Genomic DNA, 15624 nt, shown 5'->3' with positions numbered 1-15624 from the left:
CGCAGCGCCTGCGCGTCTCTGTCTGTCGGGCGGAGGCGGGAAGTCGCTCTCGGAGCCGGCTGAGGCGAAATCAATCGCCTTGGCCTCGAGAGCGCCTCTCCCTCTAGGGGACCCAGGCCGTGCAAGCCTGCCCTCAATATAGACAGTCATGGGGAAAGAAAGTGATCCACACACATTGCATTCTAAATGAGGACCCCTCCCCCCCCCCCCCCACACACACACAGGTGCACATGATTGAAAAAGATCTCAAAAGAATTTGACATTAGACATTCCACGGTCCAGGAGATAGTTTACCAGTGGAGGAACATAAGCAATGCCTCTGCTGGGTCAGAGCCCAGCAGGTCCAGGACCTGTGCAGTAATCCTCTATCTATACCCCTCTATCCCCTTTTCCAGCAGGAAATTGTCTAATCCTTTCTTAAACCCCAGTACCGTACTCTGCCCAATCACGTCCTCTGGAAGCGCATTCCAGGTGTCCACCACACGTTGGGTAAAGAAGAACTTCCTAGCATTCGTTTTGAATCTGTCCCCTTTCAACTTTTCTGAATGCCCTCTTGTTCTTTTATTTTTTGAAAGTTTGAAGAATCTGTCCCTCTCTACTCTCTCTATGCCCTTCATGATCTTGTAAGTCTCTATCATATCCCCTCTAAGTCTCCTCTTCTCCAGGGAAAAGAGACCCAGTTTCTCCAATCTCTCAGAATATGACAGGTTTTCCATATCTATTATCAGACGCGTCGCTCTCCTCTGAACCCTCTCGACTAATGCCATATCCTTCTTAAGGTACGGCGACCAATATTGGATGCAGTACTCCAAATGCGGGCGCACCATTGCCCGATACAACGGCAGGATAACCTCTTTCGTTCTGGCTGTAATACCCTTTTTGATTATACCAAGCATTCTATTCACTCTCTTAGCGGCCGCTGCACACTGTGCCGTCGGCTTCATTGTCATGTCCACCATTACCCCCAAGTCCCTTACTTGGGTACTCTCATTCAATAACCTCGGGTTTCTGCTTCCCACATGTAATACTTTATATTTCTCAACGTTGAACTTCATCTGCCATCTCGTCGCCCATTCCCCTAGTTTGTTCAAGTCCCTTTGCAATTCTTCGCAGTCCTCCTTTGTCTGAGCTCCATTAAATAGTTTGGTGTCATCCGCAAATTTTATTATCTCACACTTTGTCCCTGTTTCTAGATCATTTCTGAATATATTAAATAGCAGTGGCCCAAGCACCGAGCCCTGCGAAACACCACCCGTGACCCTCCTCCAGTCCGAGTAGTGGACCTTCACCCCTACCCTCTTGTTTCCTACCCGCCACCCAGTTTCTGATCCATCTATGTACGTCTCCGTCCACCCCATGGTTCTTCAGTTTCCGGAGTAGACGTTCATGAGGCCGGGAAATGCTGCTGCTGCATAGGGTAGTATGTGTGTGTGGGGGGGAATGTTGCTGCTGCACAGGGAAGGGCGGGAAATGTTGCTGCTGCTGCACAGGGAAGGGTGGGAGGGAAATGCTACTGCTGCTGCACAGGGAAGTGGAGGGGACGGAGAGGGAAAGGGGGCCTGGGAGCAATCTTGGTTTGCTTTGGGGGAGGGGAGACAGAAAGGGGCCATAGAGAGACAGAAAGAAAGACAGACAGACAGGGTGCCAGAGAGAAAACCAGAAAGAAAGAAGGACAGACAGCGGGAGGGAGAAAGACAGAAAGAAAGGAAGAGAGACAGGGGCAGGGAGAGATACAGAAAGTAAGAAAGAAAGACAGACAGACATATATTCTAGCACCCGTTAATGTAACGGGCTTCAACACTAGTCTTATATATATGACACAAAGAATTCCACCAGAAATTAAAGTTTAATCTACTCCAATTCTTCCAATTAAATGTAATTTGTTGAATGGCGACTCCAGTCATAATTAGCAAGAGCTTATTATTTTTTTAGGATATTTGACTCTTTGCCCTCATTGACATGCCAAATAAAATAGTATCATATGATAGGGCCACCGGATTCTCCAATAAATTATTTGGCCCCATATTGATTTCTAGAAATCCAAAATAAATGAACAATAGAATAATAGATGATCTAGAGTCCCAGCTTCAAGATTGCAGTGCCAACATCTATCAGACTTAGAGCTATCTAATTTATGTAAACAAACAAGGGTCCAAAATGCTCTATGTAACAGAAAAAAACAAGTTTGTCTCATAGATGCAGACACTGCACATCTCATCCTCCAAGACCAAATTTGTAGCCATTCAGACACCGTAATTTGATGCTTGATCTCAATGCTCCAAATGTCTCAAAGACTATTTTGTGTTTTATTATTTACAAGTCCAGATATTAATTTGTACCACTGTGCGGCCTGGTGTCCCAGGAAGTCCACCTGAAAGCATAAGAACTCTAAACTATATTGATTATTGAGATTTTTCCATTCAGGGAACCCCTCCTCAATAGCCAGTTTCTAATCACCACTTTGGGTCCTAACTTCAGCCCGTCAAGTTTGTTCAAGAGCCTCCTATGAGGAAACGTGTCAAAGGCTTTGTTGAAATCTAAGTAAATTGCATCTAGCATATGTCTTTGATCCAATTCTCTGGTCACCCAATCAAAACATTCAGGTTCGTTTGGCACGATTTACCTTTAGTAAAGCCACGTTGCCTTGGATCCTGTAACCCATTAGACTCTAGGAATTTCACTATCCTTTAATTCAGCAAAGTCTTCCATTATTTTTCAAATAATCGAAGTGAGGCTTATCGGCCTATAGTTTTCCACTTCATCTCTGCAACCACTTTTGTGAATTGGCATCACATCCACTCTTCTCCAGTCCCCAAGAACCACTCTCGTTTACAAAGATTTGTTGAACAAATTTTTAATAGGACCTGCTAGAACCTTTCTGAGCTCTCTCAATATCCTGGGATGGATCCCATCTGGTCCCATTGTTTTGTCCATCTTCAATTATTCAAATTGTTCATTCTTGTGTGTAACTTTTCCAGACAAGACAGATTCTATGCTGCTTATCCTAGGAATAAGCAGTGGATTTCCCCAAATCAATCTTATATAGACATTCACCCTCGTATTGTATATTAGGTTCCCAAATTTGGGCATAGAACCCATATCTATGTGCCAGCTAGTTAGTTAATGAGCAATTAACTACTACTGTTATATAATCATGTATATAGAGCTGAAAGGCTTATGCAACACGTTACATTTTGACATTTGATAGATGGTCCCTTCTTGGAAGAGCTTACAATCTAACTTGGACACAGACATGACAAATAGGGTTGGGCATGGTTTTTGAACAGCAATATATTTATCCTTCTCCATTTTTTTAAATAGTTCCCTTTGTGGAAAAAATTATTGGATGGCATCTTATTTTTATGCACTTTTTATGAATTGATTGAATTCAGGAGATCAAAATTTACAATTTGTTATGTCATATGATCGAGACTTTCAAAATACTGAAAGGAATCGACAAAATAGAGCAGGAAAAAAAAATTATTTACAATGTCCAATGTGACATGGACAAGAGGGGGGACAAGCTAAGGGGGGACAAGTCCAGGACAAATAACAGGAAGTTCTGCTTCATGCAACAAGTGGTGGACACATGGAATGCTCTCCCAGAGGAGGTTATTGCAGAATCCACCGTTCTAGAATTTAAAAGCAAACTAGATGCACATCTCCTTACGAGAAGCATAGAGGGATATGGGTGATTAAAATTACGCCAGATGTACACCTGGCTGGGCCTCCGCATGTGCAGATCGCTGGACTTGATGGACCGAAGGTCTGATCTGGAGATGGCAGTTCTTATGTTCTTAAAAGAGTGATGCTCTCCTTTAGGATGAACTCCCTTCTCCAAGGTAGCACAGTCTGCCATACTGAAGGTGGGACTTCTCTACAATATCCCTGTAGATCTCTATGTACCTTTCTGTCTCCCTCAGTTTCTCCAAGTCTACTGCTCTAGCCTCAAGAGATCGGACCCATTCCCTGAGGGCTAGGAGCTCTTTATACCAAACGCACACATATGTCCTCTCACCTCTAGCCTTTCCTCATATGAGACTACAGAAAAAAGTGAAATGATTCCTGAAGTCCACTCAAGGGGCCAGTGAGTGCAGCCACCCCTCCATCTTTTGTTTTGACTTCAAGCTTGTGTGGAGAGCAAGCGAATGTGCGGATCGCCTCTACAGGCAAAGAGGATGGTCTGCGCATGCATCTGGATCACTCTGCAGCGATCTGTGGGACGTGCGTTCAAACACATAATTTGCATGAGGACTCTAGTGAATCGGTCGCCTGGCAAGACTCGGCCACGGATCGCCCAACTGTGACTAGAATTGAATGTGATACTCAAAGTGGGGACACACTATGGAGCAATACAAAGGCATTATAATATTCTTTGTCTTATTTACCAACACTTTCCTAATAATTCCTAGCATCCTGTTTACTTTTTTGACAGCTGCCACACATTGAGTGGAAGGTTTCAGTATATTGTCTACAATTACATATTTGTCAACAGTGGCCGGCAGACTGCAGCTCGCAAGCCGCATGTGGCTCTTTAGCCACTTGAGTGTGGCTCGCAGCTCACCAAGCTAGAGCAGGGGTGCCTAACCTGCTTCCCTTCCCCGTAAAGAGGGCGCTGAAGCGCTGGGCCGACCAACCTTCACCACCCGACATCAATTCTGACGTCGGAGAGGAAGTTCTGGGCCAGCCAATCACTGCCTGGCTGGCCTGGAATTTCCTCTCTGACGTTAGAATTGACGTCGGGTGGGGAAAGTTGGTCGGGCTGGTGTTTTAGCGTCCTCTTTACAGGGAAAGGAAGCAGGGAGAGCTCAGAACTCGGCGATGACCTGTTCCCAGATGGTGGTTGCGGCGGTGGTGGCAGCCTATTCCCCGGTGGCGGCCTGTTGCCCTGCGGCGGTGGCTTGGGGGAGGGCAGGGAGAAAGAAAGAAAGGGGGGGGGGACAGGGAGACAAAAAGAAAGAAGGGAGACAGAAAGACAGGGAGATAGACAGAAAGGGGGCATGGAGAGAGAAAGACAGACATACAGAAAGAAAGTGGTCATGGAGAGAGAAAGAAAGAAGGGGAAGGGAGAAAAAGTTGGGGGAGGGAATGAGGTCTGGAGGAGAGGAAGCATACAGGAGGCTGAAAGAAGGGAAGAAATATTGGATGCACAGTCAGAAGAATAAAGTGCAACCAGAGACTCATGAAATTATCAGACAACAAAGGTAGGAAAAATGATTTTATTTTCAATTTAGTGATCAAAATGTGTCCGTTTTGAGAATTTATATCTGCTGTCTATATTTTGCACTATGGCCCCCTTTTACTAAATTGCAATAGCGGTTTTTGGCGCAGGGAACCTATGAGCATTGAGAGCAGCGCAGGGCATTGAGTGCAGCTCCCTGCGCTAAAAACCGCTATCGCAGTTTAGTAAAAAGGGAGGGGGTATATTTGTCTATGTATAGTTGTTACTGAGGTGACATTGCATAGAATCGTCTGTCTTGACCTCTTTGAAAACCCGTGGAATATAAATGATAATTAACATTTTCTCTGCGTACAGTGTGCTTTGTGTTTTTAAAATTTTATTGTTGGTAGATCATTTTGACTTGGCCACGAAAGTAAGGGGGAGGGAGGGAGGAAGGGGAGCTGCTGAAAGACATCTAGTAATCCTTGCAGGCTTGACTGTGCAGGGAATTATTTTTGTAAAATCATGTTTTGTTATGTGACTGGCATTATTTAGACTTTAATTTCTATGAATGAATAGAATGAAAATGATATAAAATTGCTTGCTTGTTTTTATGTGCGTGCGCTGAAGGGAAGTGGAGAGAAGAGTGGGCTGAGGACGCTGAAGGAAAATCGGGAAGAGAGAGTGGGGAGAAAACACTGATTTATAAATTGACAATTGTACAGAATATTGTTTCTTTTTTAAACTTTAATATAATAAGTTCAGTATAAAACTATTTGAGGCTTGTGTGGATGGGATCAAATGGTTTGTGGGACGGGGACCGAGTTCGTGGGGATGGGGACCGAGTTTGTGGGGACGGGGCGGAGACGGAGACAAATTTTTTCCCTGTGTCTTTCTTTAGGCTCTGCCACGAATCGAGCGGGGTGAAGGGTTGACATAGCCGTCGTAGCAAAAGCGGGTGCAGAGTATGGCTCTCAAATCTTAATCGTTGTACTGCTGATCTTTGGCTCTTTTGACTAATGAGTTTGCCTACCAATTGCTGTAGGTTACCAGCAATGGCAGTGCTTGAGGGGTTGACTCTCGGGGAGTGGGGGAGGGTCTTTCCTCTTCTATTCCCTACTCACTGAAAACAGGGACAAGATGAAGCATAGGGAAGGTTTTAACTTAGAGGAGAGCAGTATGGTGTGAGCTGTAGTGCTGCCTGATTCGCTGATTCACCTCAATTCACTTTCTAAAAAAAATCAGATTCAGTGAGTTCTGACTCCTGACATACCTCTGGGCCTCCTAAAGTAGCAGCAGCAGTGGCAGTGACCTGCTTGGCAGAAGCAGCATGGTGAACAGGCTTCTCCTGGCCTGCCTTGCTGGGGCCTTCCCTCTTGCATGTCATTGATGATGCAGCAGAGGGAAGCCCTGGTGGGCAGGCCGCAAGAAGCCTGTTCACTTCGCTGCTTCTGCCAAACCAGTCACCACCACCACTGCTGCTGCTACTTTAGGAGGCCCGAAGGGGGGGTGGGATCAGGAGGGTCTGCTCAGAGGAATAGGAGGGATGGAAAGCTGCTGCACATGAGGGGAGAGAGGAAGAATTAGTGGAGATGGGAGGAAGGGAGATATGCTACAAAGGTAGAAAGGGGTGAGAGGGATATATCCTGTATATGGTGGAGGGGAGGGAGGCATGCATGGAGACTAGAGAATAATAATAATAATAACTTTATTCTTCTATACCGCCATAGTCGTGAGGCTTCTAGGCGGTTTACATTGAAGAGGGCTGGACACTGCAGTCAGCGAGTTACAATATGCAGAGATAAGAGAAATACAGTATGCAGAATCTTAAAAATAAGGCAGTAAATACAATAGTTTACAATGAAGAGAGCTGGACAGTCAGTGAGTAACAATATGCAGAGATAAGAGAAATACAGAATGCAGAATAAATTATTGTCTTATACGCAGGAGTGGACATGTTTGAAATATTAGAAATTGATTTAGAGGATTGTGTAGATACTTTTTAGGTGATATTTCTGTCGAATAAGGCAGTTTTTATGGCTTTTCTAAAGGTGTCATAGGTCAGTTGGAATATAGGGTAGAGGACAGGGAGAGATGGTGCATGGGGAAAAAGAAATGGTACACATGATAATGGAGGGGAGGAAGGGAGAAAAGCTGCATGGAGCTCAATAGGGAGAGTTGACCCAGGGCACAAGGCAGGGAGAGAGAGAGATGGTAGACAGTGGGAAAGAAGCAGAATATTGGATAAAAATACAGAGATGGAAGATATATGGTGAGCATGGAGAAAGAAGAAAAGATGGGCAGGAGACCCTGGCGAGCAAGTTAACAGATGGCAAACATGATTTAAATAATGACCAGACAACAAAAGATAGAAAAAATAATTTTATTTTTTATTTTGTGATTACAATATGTCAGATTTGAAATGTGTGTTATAAACAGCGAGTGTGAGCTAGGACCTAACAGAGAGTAGAAAAGTCTTTTTTATTTTGTTTACACTACAGTGCTGACATGAGGTTGGAGAGGGCAAATGGGGCTGGGGCAGGAAAAGTGAATCGAATCAATTAAAAAAAATCAAATAGAATTGAAATTTTTTTCCCCTGAATCAGGGAGCACTAGTGAGCTGGAGGGGGCCAAATACATTTGTGGAAATCTAAGAGCAAGTATCCATAGTGCTAGATTAACAGCTGCCTTACATGTTGGTTTTCACTAACACGATTTTTTTTCTCCGTTTATTTGTATTTAATTTATATCCCGTCCTACCCTGAGAGCTTAGAACGTGTTACAAGGTAATAATTTGGTACATAGATGAAACCACGTGAGATAATCGTGCGCAGACAATGCCAGGAAGACAGTCGCGTGCAGGATGTCAGCGCACTGGATTGAAGCACTATTTTAAAGTGCTCCGAGGAGGGGGGGACCACCTACTTTACTTAGAACTGTTGGCGCTCCTGTTGTGGGGGTGTTGGGGGAAACAGCCTTTTTTCTTGTTTTTTATGGGAAAATTACAGTTTCCTCTGTAATGGGAGCACCAACAGTTCTAAGTAAGGTGAGGGGTTCCCCCCATACCCCCTCAGAGTGCTTTAAAATAGTGATTCAATTCAGCGCACTGACGTCCTGCGCGTGATTGTCTGCCCAGCATTAAACGCGCGGTTATGACTCGTCACCAATAATTCAGTTATCGAGAGAAAACCAGAAGTGATATTTGAACATCAGAGATTTCAGAGTCAAACAAGTGACATGAAATTCCAAACAAGTCAAGTTCTATAAAATGGCTGATTGATTCAGCAGTCATTTACACCCAGAATCTCTGTATTATTTTGGCAATACAAATTCAGGCCCCCAACATTTCCTGAATCTGACTGAGCATTTGAGAGATACCCCCCCTCACTCTCTCTGTGACATGGCAAGCTGGATGTGACAGCACCTGACAATGTAGCTGGAGTGTAACTGCTTCAGAGCTTGAGGTAAGAGCAATAGGATACAGGTAGGGCCTACAGCGGATGATGAGATAAAAGGAAATGAGAAGAAGACCAACAGAAGCAGAATTAAGAAACAGCAACTGGCTATGGATAAGGCAGAAAAAATTGATGAGTCAATGAAGGACGCAATGGAGAGACCACGGTGTGTGGGATTTAGAACAAATGAGCCACAAAGGAGACTCAGGTTTGTAAAATTGAAATCATTTGGATTATTTTGAAACTGGACTCAAAATCTTCTTTGCTCATGAATGAGGTTGGATGGGAAGAAGAATGGTTCTTCTTCAAGAGAAATCCTGGGACATGAATTTCTACCACTGACTCTTTGGTGTGACTCACTGACTCTAATCCCAGCTCTTTGGGGCAATAGTGATCCGGCCTATGGAGCTTGCAGATGTTTGCTCACAAAAATCCCTTTAAATAGTAAGATCCATCTTGACCAGCAGACACCTTCAGTTCAGGTAGATTAAGAAATAAAATCTTACATGCAAGCCAACCCAAAGAATCCCATCCTCTAACTCTTTCTCCTCTCCTCACATGCCCAAAACCTACCTACGTAGCTTCTACTAGTAGACTTTCAGTTAATATAGAGGCAGTCCTTGCAACTGACAAGTTATGTAGGAATCCCCATAGCTAGGTGCTTGTGAAACAGGGTACTTGGCTAGAAGGACCATTGATCTGACCCAGTATAAAAAACGAAAAAGATTCAGCCTCCCCATATTCCTGTATCTCATTTCTAATCTCTGCTCTGTCACTGACTGGGTGAGTCGCTTGGTTCAGTTCTGTAATTCTAGCTTTCTTGCTGGCTGAATCTCTGTATTACTTTCTTTATGGATCTCTAACATCCAGACCTTGCTTTTATATTGGCTTTTTTGGAATGTTAGTGCAGTTGAATTATGATGTCATTGGGTATCGTCAAGGTCACCATGTTATTGGATAGAACCTCTAAGCAATGTGCCTTTGGAAAATCTATTTGATGGCTAAGGCCAAGGGCAAGAGGAGAACCGTCCTCTGTGTGAGAAACAAGAAACAGCTCTGGAAAGGCTCTCCATGCAGTACAAGCAAAGCAGGCACAGATTTCGTAGTCCCTCATGCCTGTTTGCTCATTGCTTAGAGCAGTAACATTTCACAACCTGTCAAATGTTTCCTTCTCCCATCACCCTCATTTCTGGGACCACCAACTCTATTTTCTATTTCCCATATATGATTACCAGATCCTCCCATCACGTGCTTAACCCCTCAATGCTATTCTCTTCAATTTTTTTTACTTTAACAAAGCCCTTATTTCTTATTGCTGGATCATGACACTTTATCAGCAATTTACCAGTTCTGTACTTTTTCTGCAGTTTGCAATAATTAGCACTGGTTTATTCAATTAACATTACCACACCTTATTAATATATCATTATTTTATGTTACCTATTCCCTAAGTTATGTGTTAATACCTTTTTCTATTGTCTCTATATATTAGTACATCCTGCAATAATTAACACAGTCAGAAATATATTAGTAATTCATTATATTAGAAAAGCACTGCCCACAGGATGAAAAAAACTTAGAGACTTTGAGTAAAGTAATGCAATTTAGTTTATTTACTTTTTGGCCAAAAAGGGTGTCCAATTTGCACAAAAATTGGCAGAAGTTTACATGATCACACAATATATAGTTAGTTCATATCTTTATTAGTCCCTCCTGCCTGCCTTCTCATTGGATAGAGCAAAGACAGTTCACAACTTATCAGATTCTTTCACACCTACTTCCTGTCTCTCCACCCCTAATATCTCCCATTACCATTATTCCACAGACCCCTGACTCTATTTACCATTGAAAACCAAAAAACCTCTGTGGAGTGACGATGTTCCTAAATGGACTTTATTTGAAAGTGTCAAAGTTCCAAAGGTACACTGAAATCATCCATCATCCACATAAAATAATTCCATCTCACTTCCAGCTCACCACACAATTGTTTCCCACGCACTCACCTTTATAGGACCCCCAGGGACCCCTGAATAAGACTTTTTGTCGAAACGCGGACCGTGTTGGGTCCTGTATCCCTAGTGGACTAGGTCCTTTAACCCTTTCAGGACCATAAGGATCGTAGGCCAATTTTTGTGGTTTTGACTACATTTTTATGGTAAAAAGGGCTTGCAGATGCCAAAAAATTGATTTTTTTTGTGAAATATCATTATTTTTTTTTTTTTTAAATCAAACTTCTGGCTTATGGACAGTGTGGCAAGTGAATCTTCTCGTCAATCTGGCAACGACGCTAATGAATGAATGTCGGAACCAGTTTGTTTACATAAAGGCAGTATCATATGGAATCCGTACATATCAAATTTAGAACTGTAGACTATCCCAATCAAAATTTATAGGATTTTAAAGTTATGGGACAAATATGTCCCTTGGTCCTGAAAGGGTTAAGGCTCTTATGTGGATGGAATTATTTTATGTGGATGATTTTAGTGGACCTTTGGAACTTTCAAATAAAGTCCATTTAGGAACATCGTCACTCCACAGAGTTTTTTTGGTTTTCTCTGGATTTTCTTCTTTGTGGATATTTCAGAGTCAATTCCTTTTGTTTTTTTGTCTATTTATCATTGCCCATATTTGGGCACTGTCTCCTTCCCTCACATGCTCGCCCCTCACATGACATGCTTAGATCAGCTTCTTGAACATAGTCCTTATGGTTAGTTCTGCTGACACTTTTAACAATCTTCACAAAATTAGTTTTAACCTGTTTAGCAACGCTCGCCTTTACCGACCCGATGCAGAAAATGGCTCACCACGTGGATTTCTGCACGATCGCTCATTCTCCGAGCTGACCATACAAATAAGCTCTTTAATATTGAAATACCATGTAAACTAGCAGAGCGATTGATAAGCTAACATGGCTTCCCAATGCATAAAAAAAAGTGATCACTTTTAGCGATCCAAAAAAAGCGACTGGTCAAGACCAGTTGCTTCAGTCTAACCTAATTTAGTCTTTTTTTTTTTTTTTTAAATCCAATCCAATCCTTAGGTTTACATACTGAATCATGCCCAACTACAGGGGCTTGACTCGGTTTACATAATTAATGTAAAGGAAGGAGAACATTACAGAAAAGGAGTCCAAATTAATAGACCCACCACGATACTAAATGAAAGATTCAATTTTTGCAATCATCTAGATATAGCCTGTTGGAAAAGATAAGTTTTCAGGGAATTCTTAAACAGATGGATAAATGATCTAATCTCATAAGGAAGGTCATTCCAGATAGTCACAAAAATGTAAACAAAAGATTGAGAGATATATCCCATAGATTTTAACACCCTTAACAGAAGAGAACGAGAGTTAGTTTAAACATTTGAGACAACTAATAAGATGAAGATACCATGTATAATTTTAAAAATTATACTAGCGTACTTACATTTAATTTTAAGATGAATTGGCAACCAATGGAGTGCTTTCAATAAAAGGGAAGCACAGATGGGCACAGATGGCTGCTGTGTATGTTATACACACATAATATCTGCCCTATTAAAAATTAAAAAAGCACCCCCTCAATGATGACGGCCCTCTATGATATGTCTCCCCCAACAAACAGGCACCGGGAACTGACTTCCCTCCCCCTGTGGCAGCAAAAACGGCAAGAGGGATGTTCACTCTCTCCTGCCATGGTGACTCCTCCCCTCTCCCTGCAGGGAGGGGCCCTAGGTGTCCTATGTGATGCCCAAGGCCCGAGAGATTGCTTTCATATCAGGCAGCCATTTGGGATTGTTTTTTGCAGATTATTTTCCACTTCCACTTCTTATGCAAATTTTAGAAAACTGCTCAAGTCTTTCTATGTTTCTATGAGTTGAAGGCACCTAATTACTACTACGTCCATTGGCAGGGGAAGAAATCAGCATTTCATTGGTGGGCAAACAGAGGCTTTTTTTTGGCCAGTCTTGCAAACCTTAGGTTTGCATCTGTGTTTGTTGAGCCCTGCGCTAAGAAATCTTCCTCACGATACAATAGATACAGAGCAAAAATAGGGGCTTTACCTCCAGGGAAGTCACCATGCAAAATGTCTGATTCAGGTTTCATCTCAGTAACAAGAATATAACACTTCTGCAGTAGCAATGACCCTACAAAGGGGACATGGATTTCTGTGGTACAACCAAAGTGGTTTACATTTGTTAATATATACAGGTATTTTCTCACAGTCTAAGTTTTGCACCGGGGGCAGTGGAAGGTTATGTGACAGCAGGGATGAATCCAGTTTTCCCTGCACTAACCATTAGGCCACTTCTCCAAAGTCACTTAGAGCCTATAGACTTGTTCTACCATACCATAATAGAACCAAGGGCCTTCCTAGCAAAAGGCATCACTGTACATAATAAGTGAGCTTTAGAACATCTATTGGGAAAATTGAATAAGCTAAATTAGTACAGTTCTTAAGGTGACAATGAAATGCCAACAAAAACCATAGCCTTAGTCACAGATGCAGAATACTGAATGATCTTCTGCAAATACAAGAAGCGACCAAAAACTAAAAGTAGAAATACATAGACAAAACACCCCAAATGCTAGACTTTGCATGCAATGGGACACAGAAATTTAAAGAGATGCATTTCTTCCTATACTATGTGAAATATAAAGATTGCAGATGTCAGTTCTCAAAACCGACATATTCCAATCACTAAATAAGAACATAAGACTAGCCTTACTGGGTCAGACTAGTGGTCCATCAAGCCCAGTAGCCCGTTTTCACAGTGGCCAATCCAGATCACTAGTACCTGGCTAAAACCTAAGGAGTAGCAACATTCCATGCAACCGATCCAGGGCAAGTAGTGGCTTCTCCCATGCCTTTCTCAATAATAGACTAAGGACCAAATCTAAAATCGCACCCCCTAATGCAAAATAAAATACACGTTTCTACTTTGTCTGATCACTACTTTGTCTAATCACTGCATTATTCTCATTGTAAACCGCTTTGAACTTATGGTATAGCGGTATATAAGAAATAAAATTATTATTATTATTTTATTTTTGTAATCACATTAGTCACAATCTCTTTCTTTTCTCTTTGCTCATTCTCCAGGGTTTCTGTCTATATGCCATTCCTTTTTTCTCCTGTCTTCTTCACTTCATGTCCTATATTCATCTCTGGCTGATCTTTCATGCTCAGCTTTCTTCCATTAATTTTTCTGCTCAATCCAGTCACTTTTTCTTACCATCTTACTTCTTCATCCTTTTACTTCTGCCCATGTCTCCCAAATATATGTCCATTTCTCCTCTGTCTCCCCTTTCTCTCCATCCATGTAAGATATCCTCTCTCTTCCTTTCTCCTCCACCCATGTTAGACATCTCTCTTCTGTTCTCTTCCTCTGCTTCAGCAACTCCCTTCTCATCCTTTCCTGCCCCCTTCGCAACATCTCCCCTGATCTTTCCTGCCACTTTCCTTATGTCTAGCATCTTTCCCAATCTTTCACCTCTCCCATGTCTAGAACGTTCCCCGATCACCATTTCCATCTCCCCTATGTCCAGAATGTCTCCTCTTCCACCTTCCCCAAGTCTGCTGTGATCTCCCTTTTCATATCCACTTCCATCTCCCCCATGTCCAGCATTTTCCCTCACATCACGTCTGCACTAGAGCCCTCAGGCCTGAAGCAGAAACATAAAATCACAGTTTGCGGCCTTGGAACCCATATGTGAGCTCAATGTCTTTCATATGTGACATCTTATACTGGAGAGGGTGGGATTGGTGGAGGCCCCATGCTGCTGCTTTCTCTCTGCCCCATATTAATATTCAGCTTGCTGGTTTAGAGAGAGGAGGTAACCCCTATTATTGAGCGTCTCCCTAATTTTTTGAGTGAGTGCTATTAAATAGGCCTAAACTGTACAAGTTATCTGGATAGTGGTTGAACATTGCTGCTACTGAAATCATTTTTCAGCCTGTCCTAAGTTAAATACATACACGATTTTTAAAGTGTATAGAGTGCAATTATTTTCAGTTTAGTGATTGGAATATGTAACAGAATGATCTAATGTCTGTATCCCCCTTGAAGTAAGCTGGAGAATAATATCAGTAATAATTATAGTAGTAAAAATACAAGAGAAATCAAAGAAACACTGTGGAGAGACGATGTTCCTGAAATGGACTTTATTTAAAATGCAAAAATATATAGCAATCCACATAAACACCTTAAGGACCTAGTCCACTGGGAGCACTGGACCCAACACGGTCCGTGTTTCGACAAACGTGTCATCCTCAGGGGTCCCTGCTAGTCCTAGGGTGGAGGATATGTGGAAAGGCTAAACAATTCCAAAAATACAATTGTATAGCAGCTCCTCCGCATAAAAAGTGCTTCAATAACAAGTACTTATATTCCGCAGTTTCCATACAAATTGTACATTGAGGATTACCAGTCAACTACTAGGTACAATGTACAATAAAGAACCAAGAACGTCAAAAGAGAGCAGTTGCCTAGCCTGGAGGATGTTAAACAGATAAGTCTTCAAATATTTCCTAAAAGGAACCTACGGAAAATTGAAGATCTCACCCTATAGAATTTACATCTTGGAAATAAGTGGATTTTGTTGGCTAATAATGTTTCTCTGGTACATTATTAATTGTTTGCAGTCTATACCTGCCAATGACCCAACCTTAAAGTAGAGGCACTTCATTGTGCTTTATTTATTTATTTATTTCCTCAATTACCATATTTAGCCCGTCCTCCCAAAGGAGCCCAGAACGGGTTACAAGGTACATCCACAATATACAGAGATGGCATAATTTACAATAACCCGCACTCATCTTAACGGTTCCTATATATCTTCTGGTGTAGGCAAGATCACCGCAGCGCAGTATAGCATTGCACTGGAGGTAATCTTAGAATAGCACCGGGAGATTTTTTCACTGCGCTGCGGTGATCTTGCCTACACCAGAGGATATATAGGAACCGTTAAGATAAGTGCGGGTTTTTGATTCTGTTTAAACAATTTTGAAAATTTTGATATTTTTG

This window comes from Geotrypetes seraphini, chromosome 3 (genome assembly GCF_902459505.1).
Source record: "Geotrypetes seraphini chromosome 3, aGeoSer1.1, whole genome shotgun sequence".
Taxonomy (NCBI): domain Eukaryota; kingdom Metazoa; phylum Chordata; class Amphibia; order Gymnophiona; family Dermophiidae; genus Geotrypetes; species Geotrypetes seraphini.
The sequence above is the reverse complement of the archived record's forward strand: the minus strand, read 5'-3'. Positions refer to the sequence as shown.